The sequence below is a fragment of the Tympanuchus pallidicinctus genome, unplaced genomic scaffold, assembly GCF_026119805.1.
Source record: "Tympanuchus pallidicinctus isolate F22 unplaced genomic scaffold, pur_lepc_1.0 scaffold8, whole genome shotgun sequence".
Classification (NCBI taxonomy): domain Eukaryota; kingdom Metazoa; phylum Chordata; class Aves; order Galliformes; family Phasianidae; genus Tympanuchus; species Tympanuchus pallidicinctus.
This window is the reverse complement of record NW_026294802.1, coordinates 23123984-23136154: the sequence shown is the minus strand read 5'-3', so window position 1 is coordinate 23136154 and position 12171 is coordinate 23123984.

Here is a 12171-nt window from a genome sequence, read left to right as displayed (position 1 = left end):
ATGAACATTATGATACGACACCCTCTTCTATGATTTTCCTTTTATTAAACTGCTTTTTTATTTCAATAACAAAGGAGTTTTTTTCTTTGAATGGTATGAAACATTTATATCTTATTAGAAGAGTTACAAATCTCTACAACTTCTAAGAATTATTGTGCACCAAGTATTCTACCTTGAAGTCATATTTTCATTTTCCCAATATTGTAGAATCTATATGTTAATTTCAGTGACATTTCGTTTGGACAATTCCATCTGCTCTAAGTCTCACTTTGCCCATCACATTATTTGAATTTCTCCAAAAATTTTGTAATGCCAGTTTTGCTGATTAATAAATACATTAGTTTGTCACCATGCTCTCACTATTGATAAGTAAAAATTTCATAAATATTGCACAATGTTATCTTCATTAATTTTCCCATTAAATTAGGCTGAAAATGATAATACACTGTCATTCTATTCTTTAAAAATGTAAGTAGCCTTATTTAGTGTATTGTATGTTGAACTCATAACAATTTATTCCAATTAACCAGTTTGTGTAGTCATAGCAAATTTAAAGTCAGCATGCAAAAAAAGGAAAAGTGTTCAAGGTGTTGTATCACTGTAAGCTTCATGTGAAGTTTACTTTTGTGATTTCTTAGCTTTTAGTTTCTACTACTCTTGTGCATTTATATGTGCTGAGTAGAGAGCATCAAGAATGTTAAATGGGGAAAAATCAGTAATGCCATAATGACAATTCACTGAAAACAACAAATTGGAGCTGTGCTTGTAGTGAAAGTGACAGAGACGCAGGCAGCTCTGAAACATGCACATCAAGGTTATGCTCTGACAGCTCTGACAAGTGGCACCAGTCAGGACTCCCATCAATCAGGGGTTCTCAGCAGAGGCTGCAAGCACTGAATTCATTTTGTGAAGTGATCATTATTTGCTAGCCAATGGAACTGTCTCGTTTGCATTTAGACATAATCTCATCTGATCTTTGAACCTAAAGCCTCTATTGTTGCTAATAATATCTCTGGTACTCTGCTGATGATTAATTGTAACAAAATTGTGGTAAATGCTCTGCAAATACCCTGCTAGAAATGGCCCTTACCCAAAATTGCCTGCAGCTTGTTTTGATATTAATTCTATCAGTGCACGTGATAAATGAAGGAGGAAGAGACAGATAACTTGAATTTTATTGTGAACTAAGTAATCCATTGTTCAAGGTAGATGAAAGGTAAAAGAAAATTCACTTTAACCTATTCACTTGTGAATAATTGTTATTGAAAGAAAGTGAGTGATATAGTCAGAAAAGTTATGCAAATCAAGCTCAGAGGAATGAAAAAAACACTCTTCTGATTAGCAGTTTTCAAGGAGCTTGGTAAGTTTGCAGAAATCACATAAACTCCATTCAAATATTTTAAGGATGTAAAATGTCTACATAATGAAGAACCTTTTATGTGGTTTGGTACCTTTGTGGACATTGTTTCAGTGGGGAACATTCTGCATCTGTTCAGTCCTTGCTTCCACAATTCTTCTTCAAATTCTACCTTCTACATAAGTATTTAAATTGTCTTGGGAGCTAAGGAGCTGTAATTCCTCTGGTAGGTCTGCAAGATGAAAAAGTTACGGTGTTATGTCACTGAGAACTTTTGAGGATAAGCAGTATGTTTCCATATCTGTTTTTTTAACATTGAGCATAACTTTGCTCTGACTAGATACGCTGAGTAGAACATTTTTAACCATAAAGACATATATGAGAAAATGTATTCTACTTTGGACTCTTGTTGTTGGGGTAGGCATTACTGTAATGCTGTTATGTTATTACAATGCCACGTGGAATCCGACTGGAGATGTCAAATTACTTGTTGTCTTCAATCTGCTTTTTTTTTTTTTTTTTTTTTTTTTTTTTTCAGACCAAATATAGCATAGAGCAGCATTTAGACCTGATGTGAAGATCAATGTTTCAGCAATATATGAAGTTCCCTTAAATCTGTGATCACTACTTTTGTTTTACACTGTTTTTTTTTCCAATGCATAGAAAGAATTTAGAAGCATGATTGTGACTTTCCAGCCTTTCATTTCTCTGATAAAATTGTGTTACCTTTAGGTGATGTGATTTGTGCTGTAGTGTGTAGTTTCCTTCCCTTCTTTTTTCCCTTTCCCTTTTCCCTTTTCAACTATAGTAACTGTGTCCTACCATTTCAACTGTTTTAACTGTGATGAGTCCAGCCATATCTGGATAGTGGGGGAAAAAAAAAAAAACAAAAAAAAAGTACACAGAAAGTAAGAGAGTTGTTGATACACCATTGTTTTACCATGAGTTGAAAAATTAGTTTGGTATTTGATGCAATAACTCATTTTTCAAACATTGAGGCAGAGAGCCACAGAATTGAGCCAATCCACAGTCAGTGCTTGGCAGAGCATCATGGTGCTGCAGTTGGCATACTCAGTGTTTGGTTTGGCTGTCATGTGCCTCTAGATGAAGGAGGAAGGATTTTTCCTCTTCCCACTGCCCCTGGATATCTTACATGCTATTGTTCCCTTCAGGATTCATATGTACAAAAGGCGTACTCACTGTAGTTTTCTGAGTACCTTACTGGTGAATGCACTTTGGTGCATGGCACACATCCCACTCCTCTAATGTCTATTTCCTAACTAAATTGCTTTGTTCTGCACAATCTATTGTTTCTTTCTTTTCATTTTTTCTTCAAAACAAATAATAATACATTTAGAAAAGTATTTTTGAAATAAAATACAATTAGCCTCATATTTGCTCTAGGGCTTACAGGATACCATACATTCTGCTGTACATCTACAGATGGATCTCATTTGAATACATATGCAGCATACTGGAGCTGGACATCTCTCTTTCTTAGTTACTGACTCAATAAAACTAAAATAATTGTATTTTATGTTGGCACTGGCTACAGCATATGTGATATTCAGTGCACTGAATAGATTCATGAAAAAGGAACAGAGTAACTCAAACTTTACAAAAAATTGTAGAGGTAAAGATTGTAGCTAAATTGCCACGGATTTTGTCTCCAGGGCAATGTGCGTATGACTGTGAGATGGCTGCTCAGATTTACTGTTACCTCTAAATATAATAGCTAACACTGCCTAGCTATTGTGGGAAGAGAATGTACATTGTTCAGAAGGTGGCAAACTTGCCATTCAGATTTTAATCTACCCTATTTAGGTTTCTGTTGTAGCATAGTCCCTTCTTATCATTGCACAGTGCAAGTCAAGGCTGGAAGTGACAACCATGAACACTGGCGTGCCTCAGAGAAGGGGAGTCAAGCATGAAAGACAATCAAAATAGCTCTCGCATTTAGAGTGGAACAATTTTTGCATGTCAGTGAGTTTGCATGGTGGGAAATGCTGTAACTGGAGACTGATTTCAGGCATTGATTTGTCATGTATCTGCGTGTGTACACAGTTCAGCTGAAATACTAAAGGATCTCTTAAGAACACAATACTTTTTTTTTCTTTGCTTTAAATTATTTAGTTTTGAAGGTATAGAACTATTTAAGCAATGTTTAAAAAAATACAGAACTTCTCATTTTGATTTTAAATAAGCTATGTGTTTAAGAGTGGTGTAAATCTGAAAAGAAGACAAGAACTTCAAAAATCCCCCTGATAAGCCAAGATTATCCCTCAAAAGTAAATTTTTAGTGTTGTTTTTTTTTTTTTTTTTTTTTTTGTTGTTCTATAAGTTTTATTAACACCTTATAAAACATTCATTTCAATGTCTTCCTCTTCCTATCTTTCACAGATTTTTTTGGTTTCATTAATACAAGAAGTCCATTTTTACCACTGATTTGGTACTGGGACTGAGATATCAGCAGTGTTATCAAGAATGAATCTAGTGTATTAATACTGAAAAAAGTATTTCATCAGCAAATTGCTTTCAGTGTCTACATCCACCACCTCCCAGATCTTATTAGAAATCAAGAAGTGGCCTTTTTCCTCTTGTATGCAGCTTCAACTTACCTCTGGTTGAAAATGTGCCCTTTTGATGTGTTAATCTGTCAAGGTAACCTATTTAAGTTCTTAGACCAGATGCTACAATGAGACTTTTCTCACTTTTTCCAGTCCTATCAGCTTGAAGGCAAAACTACAATTAATGTTTGCCAAGTTCTACTTTTCAAGAGTTTGTGATTAAGTTTATATCGAACATAGCACTTCTGAATTCACTCAGCAATTGCATATAGCAGCAAAAGAAAAAGAATTAATTGACTGAAACATCACCTTCTCAGAGGTTAAATGAGTATAACTGTCTCAAAAATATCATAAGGAAATTCTGCTTGTATCATTTTCTGATAAGCCACCATTATTCCTACCCCAGGTTCACTTTTTTATTTCCTGATGATGAGGCACTTAATTGATTATTTTTGTTTCATCTTTCTGGCCTTGACAAAATTAGTCTGCATTCCTTATGGAAATGTATAGGTTGGGTCGCTGAGGAACAGACACACAGTGTTCTAATTCAGGTATTGGTTTCATACTTGCATTCCCTAACAGGTTCTATTTTAATTTACTTGAGACACTCACATAAAATAATATGGATAAAATGAGGCATACACATAATGTCACAAACAGATGATAATCTATCTTCACCATCATCTCACGTTCATTTTTTTTTTTTCCTGTGCACATCTTCAGCACATCCCCACATAAATGAAAACTTTCCCCATTTAGGTTCAGCAAGATCCTTCTAAAACTATATGATTCAATACTTCACCTTCTGGAACTTTAAAGGCTATTCTGGTACACTGATATCTGTGAAAGAGGTATATAAAAAAAAAGTTGTGAGCTTTTATTAACACAAAAATGTTCTCTCAGTTATACAGAATTTTCAGGTCTTTGTTTTCCCAACTGCTTCTGGATATTTCTTATGATTTCTGCAGGATTTTACTGTAAAATTCATGGTTGAGTTTATTTATAACATCCACGTTGAATTTTCTATCAAAAAACAACAAAAAAAAATAATTTTTGATAAAACAATGTTCAGTTTTTATTCCCAAACAGTAATGCTACATTTTAACATTCTTCTAAACTAAATGCATTATTGATTCCCCTCCCCCTTTCATGTTCCTTGCAACTTAATGCAAAGTGCAAAATGAAATGCAATCACTGAATCCCACCATAATATAAATCATATTTTGTAGCTTTGTGATGTCCTTTCTTTTATTTTTTTTCTGTGGCTTGTAAATTGATAATGAGTATTTATCTATGTATGCACTGCCTCTGACTCTTATAATTTGAGTCAGACAAAAATCTAAGTGGTTAATATCCATATACTCTTTGTATGAATCAGACAAATTCAGACATCTTTGAAGACAGACATAATGACTACGAAAACCTGAGACATTTCTCTCTTCCTGAGAGCTTGATACTGAAAAAAAAGTGAATGTGTATCTACAGAGTTTATTATTCCTATCTGAACCCCGGTATATTCAGAATCTTCTTATGTTCAGGTTGAGCATAACCTCCAAATGTCTGAGGTAGTCCCTCAAAGAAAAGTGAACGTTCATCTGAATTAAATGTGGTTCAGTCTAGAGATTAACTGAAGATAACTTTTCGTACAACTCTTCAGCTCTTCACCTAAGTAACACCTTACTTGTATTTTTCTGACAGTTCTTTGCTTACATTCTTGTATGTAACTTGGTTCAACACCACACTGAAGTTGTGATTTTCTTTAGTTTTATGGTGTGTTTTTCCAAAAGTGATTTTCTTCTTTGCAGAAGTGTCTCCTTAGAAAGTGTTTCAGTGCCAAAGGAAACATAATAAATGCAGAGGAATTGCATTTTCTTAGAATCTGCGACAATCAAATCTAACATTGAGCAATCTTCACACTAAATGTGAGTTCCTTGTCTTGTCAGTGTTAATCTTTGCCTTAAGAACAGTGAGTACTGATTACTGCATGATGCTTTTGTGCATCAAATCTGTGATATACTATGGACTTGTCAGTAAAAAATACATAAGTAGGCAGAGGCTGACAAGTTATATTGTTATTTCTGCAATTAATTTTATTAGTAAAAATAAGAAACAGAGGAACTAGTATGTCAGTCATCACTAGTTTTAACTACAGTAATGAAATTGTTTTTAAAAATCTGACATTTTCATGGTGCCACTAATATTAAAAAAAACATTGAGACTTCCTTTGTGCCTTTAACATTCAATAGAACTTCTGAAGGTAAGGTAGATGCAGAATGTGAAAACGACAAGTGGCTATGAAAGATATAATTCATTGTTATATTTTGCAACTCATTTTAATTTTAATTTAAAACAAGGAATCTAACAGTATAAAGAAAAGTCTGTGCTAGGTAAAGAAAGAAAGAGAGATTTGATAGATTCTTTCTTTGTGCTATGGTTTGAATAGTTTTGTTTTTTTTTTTCTTATTTGCACTGTCGTTCCCTTCTGTATCTTGTCAGATGAATTATATTTAAATGTGAGTCAACTCCAGTAATTCTGCTTCAAATTTAGTTACAGAACTGTATTTCATACTCTTTTTTTTTTTTTTGAGTGTGTGTGTGTCTTTCTGTACAATAACAGTAACATTACACAAAATTTTCTTCTTGTTTGTAGTAAACACAGAATTGTGGCTTACAAAGATGTGTCCCCTCATCCTCTATGGGATGCAGCAATGCTGAGTTTACTTATTCAGACATAATTAACTATTTCAAAGTAAAGATTTTATTCATATTATATAATGTCTGAATTCAGTGGAATTTGTTGGGTCATAAGCCATTTTGGACACCAACATTTTCCAATACCTTTGTTTTATGAAGATAATACCATGGTTCCTTCCTGCCACTTCTTTCAGCAGGATTCCTGCATGTAAATAGAACAATTTAAAGAAAAGTAATTGTGATTCTGTGATTCTGTGAAAAGTAAACTGTAGATTTATGATGCTTATTATCTGAGAAGCTTCCAACTTGTTTATATTTTATTGATTTTAATGATGTGAAGAAAAATAATTTTTAATCTTTGCAGATTTAGGAAATCTGTCCACAGATGTGAAAAGTTTCCTTTTCATTTTTACCTCACATGCTACAAAATGTTGGGAAATCATAACAAGTTTCTGGCACAATCACATTTCTGCGATAGAAAGCATATTTTTATACAAACGGTAAATTCCTCTGATACACATTCTTGGAGTATTTCTTTTCTTTTAGTTAAAATAGACTGTGTGGTTAAGTGTAATTTTTCTAAGTAAACAAATCATAAAAATACTAACTAGTACCTTGACTTTCCTTTCTGAACTCAATGAATTGTGTGATAGGTCCATGTCCAAATGGAAAGACAGGCAGGCAGACTTAGAGGCTTGCATTCTTTTCCTAATTGAAAAGAGGTGCTCTGTCTTTCCTAAAACAATGAGAGGATGTAGGGCTACAAATTCTTATAACATGTAGATACCTCTCACTTAACTACAATAAGCTTTTATTCTGTTTCTGCTCCCAGACTTGTCAGGTTAAAGGATATTTTATACCTTCTACTTTAGTGTGCGTCAAGTACATATTATGTTGTTCCTGCCTAAAGAGGTAGAGATCCTCCCAAAAAACTGTATAATGCCCCCAGCTCTGGATTGCTTTTGATCTCTTATGCTTGTAGGACACCAGAAAACAAACAAACAGAAAAACAAAAAACAAATACAACACAAAATTCGTTCTATGCTAAGCTGAATTCTAGTCATACATTGGAAATAAATGTTAACCTTAGTGAACTATCCCCTGGCACAGAAGTAAATATGCTTCCTATAAATTTAATTTATTGCTGAAAAATAAAATAATATCAATAAACAGAAAAATCTTACAAAACTCATTGAACAAAAGAAAGAGTGCAAGGCAAATGTTCAGAAATCTACCTACAGATGTAACAAATTCTAATTCACTTTGATGTTGAAAATGTACTATATAAATTGTGCTCTCAAGGGAATGAGCAACAAATCTGAATCTGAATATTCTTATTAGATTAATATTAATTATTAGAATATCTGAATTAAATCTGAATAAATGAAGAACTACAGAAGTCCTACAAAATAGCGAAGGAAAAACCTGAGACAGACCTTCTGTTCATCACCACTGTGAGTGGCACAGTACAGCTCTGGATGATGCTGACTGACAACCACAAAACTGACCAGGGGGTCACACAACGATGATTAAACTTTCTTTCTTCTTTATCCCTCTGCCACCAGGTGCCACAGGATGCTTTTGATGCGTTTGTTATTATTCTCTCTTTTCTCTCTTCAACCCCCCCCCCCCACTACCCCACTAAAACATGGAGACTAAAACATGCAGGCATTAGTTTCTTTTTCCAGCTATATTGTTGTGGAGACAGTGACTTTCTGCAAAGGGCTGGAGTTAGTAACTGTGAATACATTAACAGAATAATGCAAAACAAATAAACAAACACAACAAAAAAATAACCAAACCAACCCTGTATTCTACACCAGGCTGTTCAAAATAATTTGTTTAGCAATTCCATGTAGTTTCTAACAAAATTACAATTGTGTACATGGTATGCTATCTCAAAGTGAAAATGAAATGAACAGAAGCCTGCACAGACCATTCAGATAGAAGCAAAAAAATCTTTACAAGCAGACTGGTAACCTGCTTTCCAGATTACCTTTTATATAAAAAGTAAACTGGATGTGAAATGTAAAGAAGAGTTGGATATACAATTCATGGCTCTAAATAATGGAGCAGTAAACTGTTAGTGGCTGTTTAGAATTGGTTCAAGTACAGTTCTCAAATATGAATATATTGTAATATATTCATAAAGTAATCTGCCACAAAGACCTGTGTGACCAATACTGTCTCCTATAAAATTTAGGAACCTGTCCTGTAGTGAAATGTGATGAAAATTTCTTGGAACTTAATTTTGCTCCTGAATAGATCAGTAAAATACAGGAAATTAGATGTTTCTGAAATGAAAAAAGAAACTTAACTTGATTGTCATAATGAAAAAATCCCTGACTAGGGATGACCAAAGGTCAGGTGATTGTTGCAGTTATTATGTGGCCTTTTGCCCATAGTTATAAATATACATACACATTCAAATGAGTTGAAATTTATGTCCCAATATTATGATTCTGACCTTTCATTCATTACTAAAAAAAATATTGATATACATTATTAATTAAACATTTTGTCTTTGAAATTAAGGAATATCTAGTAGATATTTAAGCTACTACTTTTCCTTGCCTCACAAGACAAGCAGAATAGTGTTTAATTTTCTACTTCTGGGAAGTGACTTTTTTCCAGCCAAGAGCACCTAAATGAAATTATGTCACCTTTCTTAGAATTTTTCTGACACTTGAAAAATAAAATGGAAGTTGTAGAAAAGAGTGTTCATTGTAAAGGATTGGATAGCAGTAATGGGAGCTTGTGGAGTACAGTAGTTACCTGTTTCTTCCAGAAGGGTTACTGCAGTTCATTATGTGGAAGTTTAGGTGAGTGGTACTTTTATAGTGTTTTAGGATCCAAAATTAAAAGCAATAACTACTTTCCATTCAGTCCAGCCTATAGAAAAATAATGACCAGGGTAAATAGGAGATAAGAATCTCCTCCCCTCAACAAAAATCTGTATGGCTTTTATAAAATAAACATTAGCTTGATTAATGAGCATTTACTTACTTTCATTGAAAGACAATGGTTCCAGCACTTTTTCAGTAGGTGTCCAGTCTGACATTCTGTATAATGCCTCCTAGGAGTATTAAAACTTATTCCATGCCTGCAGGTTTCATTATCTGCCTTTCTTTCCTTCCCCCCACTTGGAATCATTATTTTGAGTGACTCACAAGGTCTTAATAATACTGAAAGTTAAGTGAGCCTGTATTAAAATGTAGTGACCCTCAACTTCTCCGTTTGGCTAATTGACAGGAATAATACATAGTTTGCTAACATGGAAAGCATTGTTACTGATTGGTATCTCCTGCTCGGATTTGACTTCAGAAAGCCTTATGGACAAACAATTCCTTGGCTCACAATGCATTCAGAAACATGATCAGTGATGTTCACTAATTATTTTTCAAATCTGAGATATATTCAAGGCTTCACTGCTGCTTCTTCAGGGAAGGATACACAACATTTGCAAATATGTGATAGGCTGACATGGTTGCACCTTGTTCATCAACATTTCTGTGTCTTTCCATGTTTGGGGATCTGTTTATGCCAGGATGTCATGAAACAGAGGTGAGAATCAATTTACTGTCTCCTTAATGCACCTTGTGATGCATCTCAGAGAAAGCTCTCTACCTCCCTAATGTTCCAGCTTCAAGAAGAGATAGACTAAAGTTACCTTCAGTAATGGTGTGATGGTTTTCCTTGATGATGTTAAGAATGTTTAATAAAATGTGCATATATTGTACTGCTTGCAATTTCAAATATGCATGATATTTAACATCATTTTGATTATGAGGTATCTCTAACATAAATATTTTATTTGAATTAATTGCAGATTAAACACTGTGGGGACTCTTTAAATTAGAAGCACTGACTGTTTACAGCAAGAATTATATATATATATATATTATATATAGTATACTATTATAAAATACCTTGATACTGTCAAAATTAAGATTCTGAGATCAGAAGAAGAGAAAAGAAGCATGTGAAAGGGTATTTTCTCAGGTTAATCATTAGTGTGGAGTTGTTCTGCAAGTTCCAGTGTATAGTAATGGCCAATCTCCAGAGCTTTACCTTATTTAAATTGGTCACCTACTAAAGGGCCTGGGCTGGATTTGTGGAGCATATTAGATGAATAACACAGTATTGTTTTATGGCAAATGCATTTTTTAGCTGCTATAGGGCATGCTGCATATAACTCTTTGGTGCTGACTTATGGACTTTGACAACACACATCAGGCTGTTTAAATCATTAGAGTGTTATTTTTCTTCCCCTGAGGAATCATAAAGAGAAGCCCCACTAACCTGTTGGCTTCCCTCTGCCCTCCTTTTCCCTTTTGTTTTACAAAACCTTAAGTGTGTAGATGGGATTCCTGGAGTTTGGCTAGTTTCAGAGCAATCTGGGGACTGATTTGCTTGAGCTGCCCAGATCCCATAAATTCAGGACAATTGGACAGAAAGAAGAGGCCAAGTTCAGGGGCAAAAAGCAAGGAGAGAAAGTCTGATGATTACAGTATCCAAGGCTTCCAGGAGGAACTTTTTCTTTCTCAGCCATAAAATGTAAGGGCAAGCATGGTGCCATAATGTTACATCTGCTAAAACAAAAGGAGAAAAGGGTAACTCAAATCTGGGAATAAAATGAGGATTGAACTGTCTACTATTGCACCTGAGGCTGATTTTTGTGATCCTGCCAGGAGCTCTGGTAAGTATGACTGGGGTAAGGTAAAAATTTTGTATCACTGCAATGTTATTTATAACTATAAGGGTAAACCTTATCCTTACATTAAGACTGAGGAAAAGTGTGGATAACAGCAGCTTCAGCAAATTGTGACACACACACAAAAAAAGAAAACTCAAGAGTCCTATGAAATGAAGAAAAGTTCAGGGCTTTTCTTGAAAATGGTGGAAATATCATTAGTAAACATAGAGATAATACTGTAATAGAGAATGAAATCATTGAGGATATAAAAGTGTCTTAAAATTTCCAAACCTATTATTTATGCTAAAAAACAGAAAGAAAAAGAAAAGTGTATAAAAGATTGTAGCAAATTTTATTTAGGGAGATGACACTGGACAGTAATTTTCTCTGTAAACACATAAGAATTTAAATCAAAGACCACCTGGACTAGCCATCAGATAAATAAGATACAAAAAAAGATGACTGCTCTCCAGAGAAGTCTTTATCTGCTTCCCTTCAGACTGTTTTTCACTTTCTAGAGTAGGCCTATCCACACAGACTGGACAGACTCCCAGATGTGACCTGGATCCTGCCTCCTCACAGCTGGGCTATAGACAACACAGCTCATACTGACCAAACTCAATCTGCTCTGCTTCTATGTGTGTGGTGGGACAGCGTGGGCACTGCCCTCACTGCTCTTGGGACTGGTGTTATTCAGCATTATCAGTGACATCGATGGTGGGCTTGAGTGCACCCTCAGCAGGTTTGGTAATGACTGAGTGGTGTGGTTGACATATTAGAAGGATTAGAAGGAAGGGACATGATCCAGAGGGATATCAACAAACTTGCAAGGTGGGCACGTGTGAACCTAGTGAGGT